Here is a 16,240-nt window from a genome sequence, read left to right as displayed (position 1 = left end):
GAAGTAGCACAGAGGGTGAACAACTCCCACATCATCTGGCTGTAACAGTACAGCTCCTGCACCTACAGCACTAGCATCGACCTCCAAGCTGAATGGCTTCTTAAAATCTGGAGCAGCTAGAACAGGAGAAGAACACAACAAAGCCTTCACATGCTCAAATGCAGCTTGACATTCAGCAGACCATTTAAAAGATTGCTTGGGACTCAATAGGGTAGTAAGGGGCTCAACAACAGAAGAAAAATTCTTACAGAAACACCTATAGTATCCAGCCATTCCCAAAAATCGACGAAGAGCACGGCGTGATAAAGGTACAGGGAATTCTGCAATGGCTTGAACCTTGGCGTGAACTGGACGAACTTGCCCCTGGCCTACTTGTTTCCCCAAGTATGTAACTGTAGCGTGTGCAAACTCACATTTAGCAAGATTCAGAGTTAAAGAGGCAGTAGACAGACGTTGAAAAACTGTATCCAACAGCTCAACATGACTTTCCCAATTGACGGAATGCAAAATCAAATCATCCAAATAAGCTGTACAGTGTGGAACATCTGAAAAAACAATGCTTACCAGTCTTTGAAATGTTGCTGGTGCATTTTTTAAGCCAAACGGCATTATAGTATACTGCATTAACGCATCTGGAGTAACAAAAGCAGAGATCTCAGAAGCTCTTGTAGTCAAAGGCACTTGCCAGTAACCTTTCAAAAGGTCAAGCTTACTTACATACTTTGCTGATCCAAGACTGTCAATGCAGTCATCAATTCTGGGCAGTGGGAAAGAATCAGAGACAGAAACTGCATTTACACGCCGGTAATCTGTACAAAAACGAGATGTTCCGTCAGGTTTAGGTACAAGCACGCATGGTGAACTCCATGGGCTACAGCTGGGTTTAGCTAAACCATGCTTCAACAAATAGCTTACTTCCTGTTTCATTATGTCTCTTTTAAAGACATTAACTCTATAAGGATGTTGTTTTATAGGATTACTAGTGACTTCAATGTCATGGTGAACAACAGAAGTCTGAGTGGGGACATCTCCAAAAATACTAGGGTAACTTCTAATCAAGTGGTCTATATCAGCTTGCTGTTTCTCTGTCAAATGTGCAGTAAGAGGTGATAAATTACACAACATTTCAGAGTTCGACATACAAGCACCAACAGAACCAACCTGAGGGGGAACAAGACCATCTGTGTCCTGTACACAACTTTCCTGAGAAGTTACCTTAGATACAGCAACAGGCACTGCAGTCTCACAAAGCGAAAACACTTTAACTTGGTCCTTACTCATGACCTCCGGAACCTCTCTGTCCACATAGGACTTTAACATGTTGATGTGACAGACTCGTGATTTACGATTCCGATCTGGAGTTTTTACCACATAATCAGTCTCACTTAGCTTCTGATAAATTACATATGGGCCAGAAAATTTAGCAGACAGTGAAGACCCAAGCAATGGCAACAAAACAAGGACTTTATCCCCTGGTTGAAACTGGCGTGGGACAGTTTTCCTATCATAATGCTGTTTCATTTTTCCCTGAACTGAGCACAGAGCAGTTTTTGCAGCTTGACAAGCAGCATGTAAATGCTCTCTAAACTTGCTCACATAGTCTAAGACATTAGTTTCTTCCTTTTTGTCTGAAAGGAAGGACTCTTTCAGCAACTTCAAAGGACCTCTCACTGAGTGACCAAAAACAAGCTGTGCTGGGGAAAAACCCAGAGACTCCTGGACTGCTTCTCGAGTAGCAAAAAGTGCAAAGGGTACCCCATCATCCCACTGTCGACCTGAATCTAGGCAGTACTTGCGTAACATGGACTTTAAAGTCTGATGGAATCGCTCAAGTGCGCCCTGACTCTCAGGATGGTATGAACTGGACACAACATGCTTTATCTGCAGTGTTTTCATGACCTGAGAAAACACCCTGGACATGAAATTAGTGCCCTGATCGGTCTGAATTATTTTAGGCAATCCAAAGATTGAAAAGAACTTTGTCAATGCCTTCAACACAGAGGGTGCACTTATTTTCCGAAGTGGAAATGCTTCTGGAAAGCGAGTTGCAGCACACATAACTGTTAGTAAAAACTGATTACCAGACTTAGTACGAGGTAACGGACCAACACAATCTACTAGAACTCTCTCAAACGGTTCTCCAACTGCTGGGATGGGATGCAGTGGAGCCAAAGGAATCACCTGATTTGGCTTGCCTGTTCTTTGGCAAACATCACAAGACCTACAAAAAACTGTCACATCCTGCTTTAATGCTGGCCAAAAAAAATGCCTTAGCACTCGAGCATAGGTTTTTGCTATGCCCAGATGACCAGACCATGGATGATCATGTGCTAGCTGCAACACCTGACGCCTGTAGTCAGAAGGTACAACTATTTGGCACACATCATCAACACCTTCATTCTCACGTGGAGTCCACTTTCTCATCAACACACCCTGTTCAAAATAAAAGCCAACCTTTTTGTCTACAAGGACATTGGTAGATGACAAAGACAAATACTTAGCCAAACTAGGGTCAGTTTGCTGAGCTTTTATCAAGCACTCTCGACTTACTGAAGCATCACTTCCAGCAGACCTCTGGACATCAGAATACTCACTAACTGGAATCAATTTAACTGAAAAGTCAATCAGTGGGTTATCTCTAGCTAAAAACGTATCAGAAAGGGAAGGTGCATCAGAATACTTTTGAGACTGAGCACGAGTAACAGCACACATGGGAAGATTTTCAATTGCAGAACAATGTTCCACTGACCCATTAGGACTAGGCTTATCTATAACCTCTGGCACAGGAACCACTCTGCCACCGGCGATATCATTACCTAGAATTAGCTGTACCCCCTTTACAGGCAATGCTGAACAGACTCCCACTTTAAAATGACCAGAAACCAAATCAGACTTCAAATAAACCTCATGCAATGGAACTTTCATGTAGGACATGTCAATGCCTTGGCATAGTGCATGTGACCCACAAAAAGAAAGCTCTGGCTGAGAAGGCAAAACATCAGCAAGCATCAAGGTTAATGCTGCCCCAGTGTCACGCAAAATCTGTACTGGACTCTGCTTATCTCCCAAAGAGACAAATCCTTTACTAACAAAAGGCCTGTAATCATCACTTACCAAATCACCTACACTGTAATCCAACACAGGGTCAACAGTTTTTACAAAAGCCACTCCTTTCCTGACTTCACCTGAAACAGCTTCACGTTCTTGTTTACGTTTCAATGCTGGACAATCAACAGCTATATGCCCTGGCTTATGGCAATAGTAACACTCAGCTTGGTCACGTGACAAGCGAGTAGGAAAGTTGGACTGACGAGGCTGAGGCTGTTCTGCAGCAGCCTTCACCTCTCCTGACTTAGACTTCACTGGCTTAAAAACACTTCGGTGTGTAAGCACATACTCATCAGCTAGAACAGCAGCTTCTGAAACAGTCTTTACATGGCGCTCATTTAGATAAACAACAACACTCTCAGGTAAACAAGTCTTAAACTCCTCCAAAAGGATTAACTCCCGTAGTTTATCATAATCGTCCACTTTACTAGCAGCACACCACTTATCAAAAAGCTGAAGCTTTTCCCTAGAAAACTCAACAAATGTCTGTGAAGAACCCTTTCTACAATTACGAAAGCGCTGCCTATAGGCTTCAGGTACAAGCTCATAAGCCCTCAACACTGCAGTCTTAACTGTATCATAATCCAAGCTATCATTTAATGACAAAGAGGATAAAACATCCTGAGCTTTCCCAGTCAACTTACATTGTAGGAGTAGTGTCCACAAATCTTTAGGCCAACTTAAAGCTAAAGCAATGCGCTCAAAAACACAAAAATATGTGTCTACCTCAGTTTCTCTAAAAGGCGGAACTAAAGCAATAAGCTTACTCACATTAAGAGATGAAGAGTGAGATTCAGAAGATGTAGAAGGACATGGAGTTTGGCTAGAGGCCTCTATTGCCTCAGAAGCAGCTAGCTCTACAACTGCTGGAGAAGAAACCTTCTGTACAACTGGGTTTGAAGTGGAGCGCTTCACCCCAAGCTCCAGTTCTCGCAAGCGAACCTCACGCTCAACGTCTAACTCCATACGCCGAATTGCAAGCTCTTTCTCCATCTCTAACTTTTGACGCTTCTCCTCAGACTCAAACTGCAGCCGTGCAACCCTCACCTTTACTAAAGCTTTCTCCCGACTATCTGACCCAGTTTCCAAAGGAGAAAAAGGATCAAAACGTGGAAGTGTAGCACGTGTTCCAGGTAACGTTTGGACAATCTCCTGCACAACAGGAGGCTCAACTGGTTGAGAAGCAGGAGTAACTGCAACTGGCTTCTCAGAAATAGGTGAAGAAGCAGAAGTAGCACTCGCTACTGTAGTATCACCTTCTATACTAGATGCTAAAACACCCAAGTCTACCAAACCTTCCATCCTTTTTAGTTCCCTTTTAACCAAAGATTTAGAGACTGAAATACCAAAGTGCTGCGCTATCTCCAACAAAACATCCTTCCTACAGACATTAAGTAAATCTACTGAAGGGGCTTGAACAAATGCAGCTAGACTACCAGACAAAGCCATCCCAACAAACTACAGCTACCAAACAAACAAAACCTACTGCTACCACCAAACAGTTAGTACTAGTCCACTCACCACACACTCTGTTCCCAAAATTATCCCGGACGAGCCCCCAATATGTTACAACCCAAGTTGGCTCGTTGTTAAAAATGGTTGCAACAAAGGGAACAGAAGGGAAGTGAGGAGACCAGACCAGAATTAGATGTTTCACAATCAGTGATTTATTTTAAAACTGCCAAACATCAACTTTAAACAATACCAAGGCCTAAGAGTCTTAAGGCCTAAGAGGAGCCAACGGTGATGGTGCCAAAGGAAAGAAAGAAACAAAACATAAACTTAATCTAAACTATTTATCCTAAACAAAAGAACAAAATAAAAACTACTACTTAAACTAACAACATAAGTACAAAAGAAGCACCCGCCTGCTAACCTAATGTATCTATACACAAAGACAGCTACATGATGGAAATGTATAAGGCGCCTTAACCTTACCTGTTGGACTCCTCAAATTGGTATAAGTTTGGCACAAACAGGACTGAAAGATATTCCCTAAGGAATGACTACAAGAGCAAACACTCAGAATAAAGCACATGGCAGTGATGGTAATAATGAAGGTGGTAGTGAAGGTAGCAGGGGAACTAGAAGCACACACAGTAGGCCCCACTTCCTGTGTGAGCTCTAGCCGCCATCTTGGTGGTGACTGCAGGTTTTTATAGCCCATGGCTCCTCCCATGAAGGTCAGGTGGACTGCAACCTGCAGAGAAACATGAAAAAACACACACACAGAGAGGGAGAGCACACAGAACATATCCAGCACCCTAGGGCTAGACTTGCACGTAACACTGCCTTTCCTGCACACTGTGAAGCTTGAGCTCAGTTGGGTTTAGGTCAGGGACTTGTGGAGGAAAAAACACTTTAGTTTACAATGTTTTTCTTATTTTTGGTCCAAATTTATGAATTATGGCTTGGTTAAAACTTTTTTGATTGGACTAAATTGTTTGTTCTTTGGTTTGGACCCAACTATAAAATTCTGAAGGTTCAGACCACACTGAACGTGTTTAAACATCCAAACAAGGTAGGTTTAAAATCACCTACCAAAATAAACAGCCAAATAAACAAATCTGTCAATCAAATTTGTCAATATTGGGTGGCCTGACGCAACAGGCCACCCAACTCCTGGTGCAAGCGGTCGTCATCTCACGCCTCGACTACTGCAATGCCCTGCTAACTGGCCTCCCGGCCTGTGTAGTAAAACCACTCCAGATGATCCAGAACGCAGCAGCACGTCTGGTCTTCAACCAGCCAAAATGTCACCCCGCTGCTCATTGAGCTCCATTGGCTACCAGTTGATGCTCGCATCAAATTCAAAACTCTTACAATCGCCTACAAGGTGATGACAGAACAGGCTCCTTCCTACCTGCACTCGCTCCTGAAGGCTTACGTTACCTCCCGGCCGCTGCGCTCCTCCAGTGAACCTCACCTCGCTTTGCCAAACATTCACACAAAGCAATCCAGACTGTTCTCATACAGAGTTCCCCAATGGTGGAACAAACTACCTTCCACTACCAGATCAGGAGAATCTCTCGCTATCTTTAAGAAACTCCTGAAGACAGAGCTCTTCAAAGAGCACTTACTCTCTTAACACCTCTAACACACTAACTACTTCTAACCTCATTTCCTTCTTCCTCTCCTTCACTCCTCTATCCTATTATTCCCCTTTGTCCTCCTTTTATCCCTATCCAAAGATGTTTTTCCTTTAAACTTATTTTACATTGTACTTGACTATTGTAAGTCGCTTTGGACAAAAGCGTCTGCAAAATGTAATGTAATGTAATGTAATGTAATATACTGTATGTATCTGCAAAACAACAACTTTTCATGGAAATCAATGTAAAGTGTATATTTCGGATAATTTTGGAAAACTTCTTTTGGTCTATTCATCAAGTCTAATGGACAGTTTGTGTGTTCAAACTATGTAGCAAAACTCAACAGTAACTGTGTTATAAAACAATGCAATAATTGAGTTTTCAGTTGTTATTATTAAGCTAGAAGAGTGACTAATGAAGAAGCAGAAATGCATGTGGTTTCTTGGAGATACAGTAGTTTAAATAAACCCCTGCTTCAGTGTATCACATACAGCGGAGTTCCTGTAGCCTGCCTAGCCTTAACTAAACCTCAGTAAACAGTGCATTGTACCCTACAGTACATTAAGACCCATACAGTGCAGCACCACAGCACAGGAAACGGGGGGGAAAAAAAAAAGAAAAACGAGTGTGCGGATGATTGAGATATGGGAATAAATGAAAGAGCCATACTCTTTTGTGAAGGTGTGGTAGTGCATTAGGCTGCCTCATCTCTCTGGAGAGAAGCTCATGACACGAGCTTCAAAGTGGCGGCGGTGAAAGGTGGGAATGGGCACTGTGCTTTTGAGCTCAGCCACTGCAACTCATCCACCTGCACAAGCCAAAGGGAGGGGGAAAAAACGGCATCAAAGGCTTCCACAACATCACAGAGTCGCGCAAGTCAGTCGGGTCAGATCCAGCAGTACAGGGCCGACCATCGGAGTGGGAGGGGAAGGGGGGGGTTATGGGTAAAAAAAAAAAGAAAAAAACGAAAAAAAAAAGAGTGATGCAGAATGGAGAGCCGATAATATGGGAAGATTTCAGTTCATTTTAGGTTCACTGGAGGCGTAATGATGGAAGCGGGGCACATTTGCAATGTCGAGAGGCCATGGGTGGTGTGGATGGCGGGTCTGGAGATGGAATCATTTTACTGGCGGATAATGGAGGACTGGATATAGAACGAGAGTGTTTTTTTTTCTTTCTTTCTTTCATTTACCGAGGAACAGACAGACATACAGACACAGATTATTATTATTATTACTTCCTGTAAAACAGGAACATTCATCATCAAGCCATCTGAGTGCGGTGGTATTAGTGTTAAGAGTGGATTCAAGGCTGGCTGAATAAGTTCTTTCATAAGGCCGGAAAAGTACATGAGCAGCACACAGTACATTCATACAGGAATATAAAGAACACACAGGCAGGTATAGTATAGCATCACATCCATGATCCAACTCAATGCTGCCACACGACATCCGTGACAGGTAGAGCAGCTGCAGTGCGGCCTATTCATTGCTTTTCAATCATATTCATTTAAAGTTTTAGTGATTTTGTACAAGGTTCAAGGAATTTTCAATAGTGTGAAATAATAAACACCATGAATACGCACTGTGCTCTTTGTTAAGAGCATCTACAGTACAGTGTGTTTCCACTAACTGGCCACTTTATAAGGTTAACCTTCTATATACAGGGGTTGGACAATGAAACTGAAACACCTGGTTTTAGACCACAATAATGTATTGTCTCAACCAACAGTTCTGGTGGAAACAGTAGAGTTGAGGTGCACATTGAATTCTGCCGTGATTTGGGCAACCGTGGTTTTATGTTTTTTGGATACAATCCAGGTTAGCACCCGAACGTCCCTTTCAGACAGCTTCCTCTTCCTCTTACTTTGGTTACGTCCACAGTTAATCCTGTTGGATGTGGTTTGTCCTTCTTGGTGGAATGCTAACATTACCCTGGATACCGTGGCTCTTGATACATCACAAAGACTTGCTGTCTTGGTCACTGATGCACCAGCAAGACGTGCACCGACAATTTGTCCTCTTTTGAACTCTGGTATGTCACCCATAATGTTGTGTGCTTTGCAATATTTTGAGCAAAACTGTGCTCTTACCCTGCTAATTGAAACTTCATGCTCTGCTTTTACTGGTGCAATGTGCAATTAATGAAGATTGGCCACCGGGCTGGTCCAATTTAGCCATGAAACAATGAACAATAAATTATTGTGGTCTAAAACCAGGTGTTTCAGTTTCATTGTCCAACCCCTGTATAGTTGATACCCAGCTTTAGACCACCATAGTGTGCTGCATTCAGGCTTCAGTCATGCTTATTCATGCATGCCAACCTTATAATGCTTTTTTGTTAAGGTTCTTGCCACATTCATTAATTAAGCTGTCTAAATAAAGATGACAGGAAGTTAGAATATAAACAATAGCTGAGTCTACAAGCCTACAGACAGTCAGAACAGATCCTCTGGGCCTTGACTGAGTCTGAAGTATTCTGTTAACAATTAGATTCTGGTGGGCTTCTCCCCCAGACACCTCTGTTCTCTATGTTCTCATCTCCATTCCTGGCTGATCTCAGGTGGTTATTTTCTGCAGTGAGGAGGAACACCTGGGAATGAGGGAAGATTCCGGAGATAATGGCCTTTCCCTCTGTCTTTCTGCTCCCTCGCCGTGGAGGGGCCTTTGACCTCACATCAGTTTGACTACAGCCGCATTCCCATAGGCTGCTTTAATTGCTGTGAGATATGACAGGCTAACAGGCTATAGGCAAAGCTTAATGAGACACCATAAGCCCCATGTAGAATAAAGCACACACACATGCTGCTGACATTTAGCAATAGAGCTTATTTTCAGGCTGGAATAACAAGTATCAGGTTGCCTGTCTGGAGCAGACAAGTGCAGGGAGCCAGGAACCAAAGGTGGCCTTAGCCTCTATTAGGAATGAACAATGTACACTGTTTTTTCACATATTCTTCTTTACTATAAATATCACTGTTAATTATTACATATCCGTTATCTGATTGGCTGGTATATGGGTATGTCTACCATGTGGAAACATGGGGAATATATATACAGCTCTGGAAAAAAATAAGAGACCAGTTAAAACCTCTGGAATATTCAAGAAGAAGATGGATGATCACAAGCCATCAAATCAAGCTAAACTGCTTGAATTTTTGCACCAGAAGTAAAGGCATAAAGTTATTCAAAAGCAGTGTGTAAGACTGGTGGAGGAGAACATGCCAAGATGCATTAAAACTGATTAAAGCACAGAGTTATTCCACCAACTATTGATGTCTGAACTCTTTATAATTTGAACTTTGATTTATTTTCTGATAAGAACTTGATTTCTCTGTATTATTTGAGGTCTGAAAGCTCTGCATCTTTTTTTGTTATTTCAGCCATTTCTGCAAATGTTCTGCAAATAAATGCTCTAAATGACAATATATATTTTTTTTATCAAACAATTTTTAATATAGTTAAATTTTACTAACCACAACCACAACCAGACTTGATTACAGTCAGAGCTGTAGAATCAATACATCACTTACATATGACCTGTCTGACAACATTAAGCAGATCTCAAAAAAGAAAAAAATCAACACAATCTGTAGAAACACCAAAACAGGTTGACATCTATCAGTCTGCAAAAGGTTACCACATCATTTCTAAAGTTTTTGGAACACATTAAGACCTATTATTTAAAAATGAAGATAACATGGAACACTGGTGAACCTTCCCAGAAATTATTGGCCTACTGAAATTACTCCAAAAGCACATGGACAACTCATCCAGGAGGTCCAAAACCTAGAACAACATCTAAAGACCTGCAGGCCTTACTTACCTCAGTTAAGGGCAGTGTTGACGATTTAATAATAAGAAAGAAAAAATGGATGAAAATGGTCTTTATTAAAGAGTTCCAAGGCGAAAAACACTGCTGATCAAAAAGAACACAATGGCCCATCTCACATTTACCAAATACAAAATCTCCAAAGCTTTTAAGAAAATGTTTTGTGGGTTGACGAGACAAAAGTGGATTTTTTTAGACGGTCTGTGTTCCGTTACATTGGGCTTAAAACAAACACATAATTTCAGGAAAAGGGCAGTTCCAGTCCATAGCAAACCAGAGTTCTTGTTCAAGACACCACTGCAAATAAAGGTGATGGGAGCTGGCTGATGGTCGGCCGAGATGATTTCAATTTGTTGATGTGACAGTCCAATAATGCACCCCCTCTCTAAGTCTGCCAACTGCGCTGTCTGAGTTCATTGTAGAGGCAGTCAGTGATCTCTCACCAAGAGGTACACTACCCAATAGTAGCCCCTGAGGTCCTATTTTAGGGCTGTGGGCAAAGCCCTTTCTTTGATCTAATCAGAGCACATTTTTTATATTTTTAGACAGAACTGCATGTGAGTTTTGCAGCAATTTAAATGTATATATACGTATGTATAGAGATATAGGTTTCCTTCATTTCGCCTTTTCACCCAGTCACATATTTCCTCATTATTCTCATTTTAAAGCCCTCCACATACTGTTTTTCATTTCAGCAGCAGAATTTATGAACCTCCCTTTCCATCTATTGACTAAAGAGCACTTGATGTTCAAGAAACTGAACTACTGACCCCCTCTACAGATGCAATAGCTGAAGTTTCTATTCAGAATTTGCTTCCAAATGACTTGAATTCATTGTGAAACTGGATAATAACCTGAATGATATGAGAAATTCTGAAGAACCACATTAAAATGCAAAGCTCTCAATGCACCTTTGGATCTGCTGGATTATGAAAGATCTAACAAGCTGCTAAGAGATTGTAGTGAACATGCTGGGTCTTCTTTATAATGACTTCACTTTGCCACTGAGAAATGTGAACAATTAAAACAAAAAGGTTCATGAAGTGACTGTATTCATACAGATACTGTAAAATACACACAGACATGTTTGTTTAGATTTATAAACTGATGAGCCATAACATTAAAACTCCTGACAAACTTCTAGCAGCTCCCCCAACAGCACAAGAGCTACTGAGGATGCTACATTTGATGTTAATAGTAAACTGGTAATGAAGCAGTGTCCTGTGGGGTGAGGGTGGGGGTGTTTCTACCAAGAATGACATTTGCAAACAAGAAGAAAATAGTTTAAAGTTTATCAGTTACATTTTTTTCCTTTAAATCTAAATTCGAAAATAGAACTTTTTTTTTTCAGTTTTATAGTTTTTTTTTTATTTCTGCCCTTTTACATAACAAATTTCAGGAGAATTTAAATAGATATTTTTTCCATTTTTATAATTTGAAATAAAAATCTGAAAATCAAAGTTCAAGTATTAAGCTTGAACTGTGAAAAATACAAAAATATATTAACAATACAAATAAGTGTATCAAATATTTTTTGAAAAGTCGAAAATCAAAAATAAAACTAACTTTCTGAGGTCAGTCCAGCAAACACTAGCGCACGGGAGAACGTACGGACATATATTTTTACACAGGCACATTGACAGGGTTCTCCAGAGTAGGTCCTCAACCGTATATCACGCCCCTTTCCCGTAATGCCACACCCCCATGTAAGATTAAGGCCAAAAGTCTGAAACCTGAAAACTGTAATGATCTGAAAGTGAAAAAAAATTTGAACCCTGCAAAAAAAAGTTTGAAACTGTGAAAAAAACCTGATTGCAAAAAACATGAAATCTGCACGTAAAAAATATCTCAAATATCAATATACACAAGAATTTGATACACTTATTTTTATTTTTAATATATTTTTGTATTTTTCAAAATTCAAACTTTGTTACAAATTATTTTTATTTATTTATTTATTTTAATTAACAAAACTTTTGTCCCTGATTTGGCTCCATATAATCTACCTATTTTTTTTTTTCCTGAAATTATGGACAATAATGAAAAACTAAAAATTCATCATTCATCAACACAGCCCAAACAAGAGCCTTAGTGAGGTCAGGAAGCTGGATGATCATCATCTCCCCTCATCGTCCTTTACTCCTGACATTTAATCATGTACAACAGTGTAATTTCTGGGTGTCAAGGAGCCACCATTAATATACAGGAGACTGCCTGAACTTCCAGTAGAGGTGGGATGTCTGTCTTCACATTGCATCGAAAATCTGTTCACAATAAAGTGCTGCTCCTTAAAAGGAAAGAGAGAGTTAAGAGAGACACAGAACCTGTGTGTGTGTGTGTGTGTGTTTCATCACATCCTAAAGGCCACTGGGATAAAAGTGCCAGTAAGCATACCATTTCACCCTCACTCATCTCTATTGCGAGTCTCCAATCTCAGACTCGACCTCCACAGATTGCTCTCATTGATTTGACTCTTTTCCCCATTTCAGGAGACTATTACATTTTTATGACCACTGACACAGTGTTAAGAGCCCACAACACATAAGTAAGCACCCTGTGCTGGAAGAGACAGCGCATGCAGAGATTTTGCTGAGCTTTAGTAACACACTACCAAGATAGCAAAAAATCCCTTGGACCATTTCCAGGCTGAATACCACAAGCTGAGTTTGAGTTGCATCAACCCAGATCTGGTTTGAATCTTGACTGGATTGGGAACGAAATGCTCAGCTTACAGTACATCTGAGCTGCTTTTGCCAACACCCCGGTTGCCAAGTATCATAAAACATTTGTCCCAAGGTGCATCTGTCGTCACCCCAGTTGCTAACATACGAATTCACCCAAGTCACTTTTGCTAAGTATAATGTGCAAATATGTCAGAGCCACATGTGCCTACAACCCTGTTGAAAAGTATAATAATATGAATAGAACAGCACTGCTTGTGCCAACACCCCGGTTGGCAAATTTAATATAAGAACTGGCCCAAATGGCTTGTCCCAATATTCCATTTCCAGATATTCTTACAACAATCAGCCAGAGCAGCTCATGCCAACCCCCCGGTTGCAGAGTATAATATGGGAATTGGCCCAAGCCTCTTTTGTCAACTGTCTGGTTGTTGAGTCAGCATGTGTGCCAGCATGAAGATCATTAGACACCTGGCCCAAGGTGCATCTGCCGACACCCCAGTCGCTGATTATAATACAAAAAAAAGTTGCTTTTGCCAACAATGTGGTTGCTTAGTATAATATGAGAATCGTACTGGAACGCTTTTGCCAGCACAAGTATCACAAGATAATCGGCCCAAGGTGCATCTGCCGACACCCCAGTTGCTGAATGTAATATGGGAATTAGTCCAAGTCACTTTTGCCAACTCTACGGTTGTAACTAGATCTTACATAAAGACACAGGGTCACACACATAAAAAAGCACAGCAGAGAGTAAAGGAGCACATGGGGTATTTATGAACAGGCACAGACAAGGGACACCTGTGGAAGTAATGAGAAGGGCGGGGTTACAAATGAGACAGGAGGGGTTACAGATCACAGGGCGGACACAAGACCAAACACAAAACAGAGCCATGTGCTTCACATGGAGCACATTGGGGGGGTAAACAAAACAAGAGAGCAGGGGACAGGAGCAGAAAGGAGCAATAAAAAGGAAAGACACGAGACAGAGGCTAAGGTGCGACACCGGTTGCTGAGTATAAAAGTCTTAATCACTTTTGCCAACACTCTGGTTATTAAGTGTAATATGGGAATTAGTCAGAGTCACACTGCCAATACCCCGGTTTCTGAGTAATATAATGAAATTTGACCAAGCTACTTTTGCCAACTCGCCGGTTGCCAAGTATAAACCACGTTAGGCCAAATTCTGCATGTCTAATGCCAAGTCTCAGCCAATGCTACTGTACATTAGCGGACACTGAACAATTCTTCATGGGTAAACTCCACAACTGGCTTGAAAAGAAAGTGGAGCTCAAACCAGATAAATGTACAGAATGTGGATTTCAAAGAATCTGTCTTTGCCCTGCGGCATAAAAGAGCCCAGTTAAAGTTTTCATTTTGTTCTTTATTTATCCTACAAATCTGTGCCATGTTCATGCTCCTCTTCAGGCTCTAGCTGTACAGGCTAATCATTAGCAGCTTAGCTAATGGTTTAGTTATTTAGCTTTAGATATTCTTGGTACATAAACAAGTTCAGCTTCATGGAATAAAATCAAAATGCTATATGACAACTACACTATATATCTAAATGTTTGTGGAGACTCCTTCTAATAAACCCATTCAGCTACTGCCAGTACAATAGGACTAAATATGAACCTTTTAGTATTTTCTAGTATGATGGTTGGTCCTCCAGGCAGTACTCAGATCAGTTGGAGGAAAGGTGGTTGAAGAACTTCCTGACCTCAATAAAACTCTTGTTTCTGAATGATGCTGAATCAGATCCTCACAGCATTGCCTCAAAATCAGTAGACAGTTACTCCAACAAAATCAGGATAAACTCTCTTTATTACACTTGAAAATAGTGCCCCATATTTTTTTTACAGTGTATACTGACAATTTCATGTAAAACACTAGCTGCGGTCCAATCCGAAGGGAGCTGCCTAGGTTAGTCATTGCCTTCAAAGGCAGCTCCCTCGTTCGGCAGCATTTTCACCCATAAGGGATCTTATAAGGCAGCGCGTTCGGGACACGCTCTGGAGTCAGCATACGTCATCACGTCTAGCTCGCTGTGCTCGTGAGCTGTTTATAAATAACTAAAGTTAATGATCACTTACCTCGGGATAAATCTCAATGCAGCGGCAGCTATTTCTCTTTTACTCATCCAAATATTACATATATTTAAATATTCATGATTTACTTTAATTCTACACTTTTCCTCACTTAATTCTCAGAGTATGGTCAGTTTTATTTATGTATTTAATTTATTTTTGATTAGATGCTTCATAGAAATGCATGAGTAATGAAACCATAATATAATAAATATTTTGTATGAGCCATCAGAGCTAAATAATCAAACTAAGCTACGTTTCACACAATAGTACATTCATACACAGTCAGCTAATTTATCTTTACCTTTTAGTTGCATAAAACACATGATTCATAAACTTTTTATTTATTTATTTACCCATACCCACTAGTTGAGATGTGATACTACAATAAGCATAGTGACTATAAAACACAGCAAGCAAAAATAATAATGTTAAGAGAGAAAACTTTATTACATTCAAAGAAAAAAATATATATTCATAAAGGGAGCTAACGCTGCCTCCAGCCGGTCTGACCAGCGTTCACCTTCCCCGGCCCACGTTCATCCCTGTGGAAAAAACAAATCTGAATTAGTAACAGTGGTTTATGGAGAACACGCTCATAATTCCACTATTTACACAATTAATCACTCAGTTACAGGTAAATCTAATTATTCCCTCTAACAATTAAACTGTTTACGCATTAAATCACTAAATTACAGGTTATTCTACACGTTTACACTATTTACACAGTAAATCACTTAGTTATACGTAACAGTGACTTAAAACAGTTAAAACTTTTTATACTGGACGGCCAGGGTATCTTTGTTTCCTAGCGGGGGTTTCCTCAGCGCTGCAGCCGCATTTGGTACTCTGTAAGTCGGCTAGATGCGTGTTAGCTTACCCGGTAAATTAGCGCGATAAGCTAACGGTAGCTTCCGCCGGTCAGGTCTTACATTAAATGAAATACAGGCGAAAACAACGATGGAAAACAACTTAAAACAGTCTAAAATATGCTAGTTTGATAAACCCACGCAGCGGTGAGTGGAAATACAGGAGGGAATTACTTACATTTGTACAGAAACTCCGTGGCAGGCCGGCTCCGTCCGCCATGTTTTTAAATCTGAGCGCTGGAACTCTGAGCTGGTGAAATGCATCATGGGATTGCCTTCGCCGTGAAGGATACATCTCACGCTGCCTTCAGAATCGGGGTAAAATAAGCCAGCTGCCCAGGTAGGCAGCACATGCTACCTTCCGAATGGGACAGTCCTTTTCTCGGGAGCGCGCCTATGCTGCCTGCAAATGCTGCCTAGTTGGGCAGCTCCCTTCAGATTGGACCGCAGCTAAGGTGGCATTTTCCATTTTTAGAAAAACATGAATGTGAATGTGAAAGGTCTTTGAACATTTCAAATTTTCATGATGTATAGACCAACATAAATGCTCCAAAAGAAAGTTTTTAAATTCA

The 16,240-nt window shown here is 40.8% G+C and overlaps 1 long non-coding RNA gene across 1 annotated transcript; it reads right to left on the bottom strand.

Moving 5' to 3' along the window:
- Nucleotides 1–15,225: 15,225 nt before the first annotated feature.
- LOC125804765 (uncharacterized) lies at nt 15,226–15,990 on the bottom strand. The gene is made up of 2 exons (XR_007440947.1): nt 15,847–15,990; nt 15,226–15,344 (listed from the first exon to the last, which is right to left on the bottom strand). It is a non-coding gene; the product is annotated as an uncharacterized LOC125804765 (long non-coding RNA).
- Nucleotides 15,991–16,240: the final 250 nt, after the last annotated feature.

This window comes from Astyanax mexicanus, chromosome 10, assembly GCF_023375975.1.
Source record: "Astyanax mexicanus isolate ESR-SI-001 chromosome 10, AstMex3_surface, whole genome shotgun sequence".
NCBI lineage: Eukaryota > Metazoa > Chordata > Actinopteri > Characiformes > Acestrorhamphidae > Astyanax > Astyanax mexicanus.
Note: the sequence above shows the minus strand (reverse complement) of the source record. Positions and strands in the feature narration are given on the sequence as shown.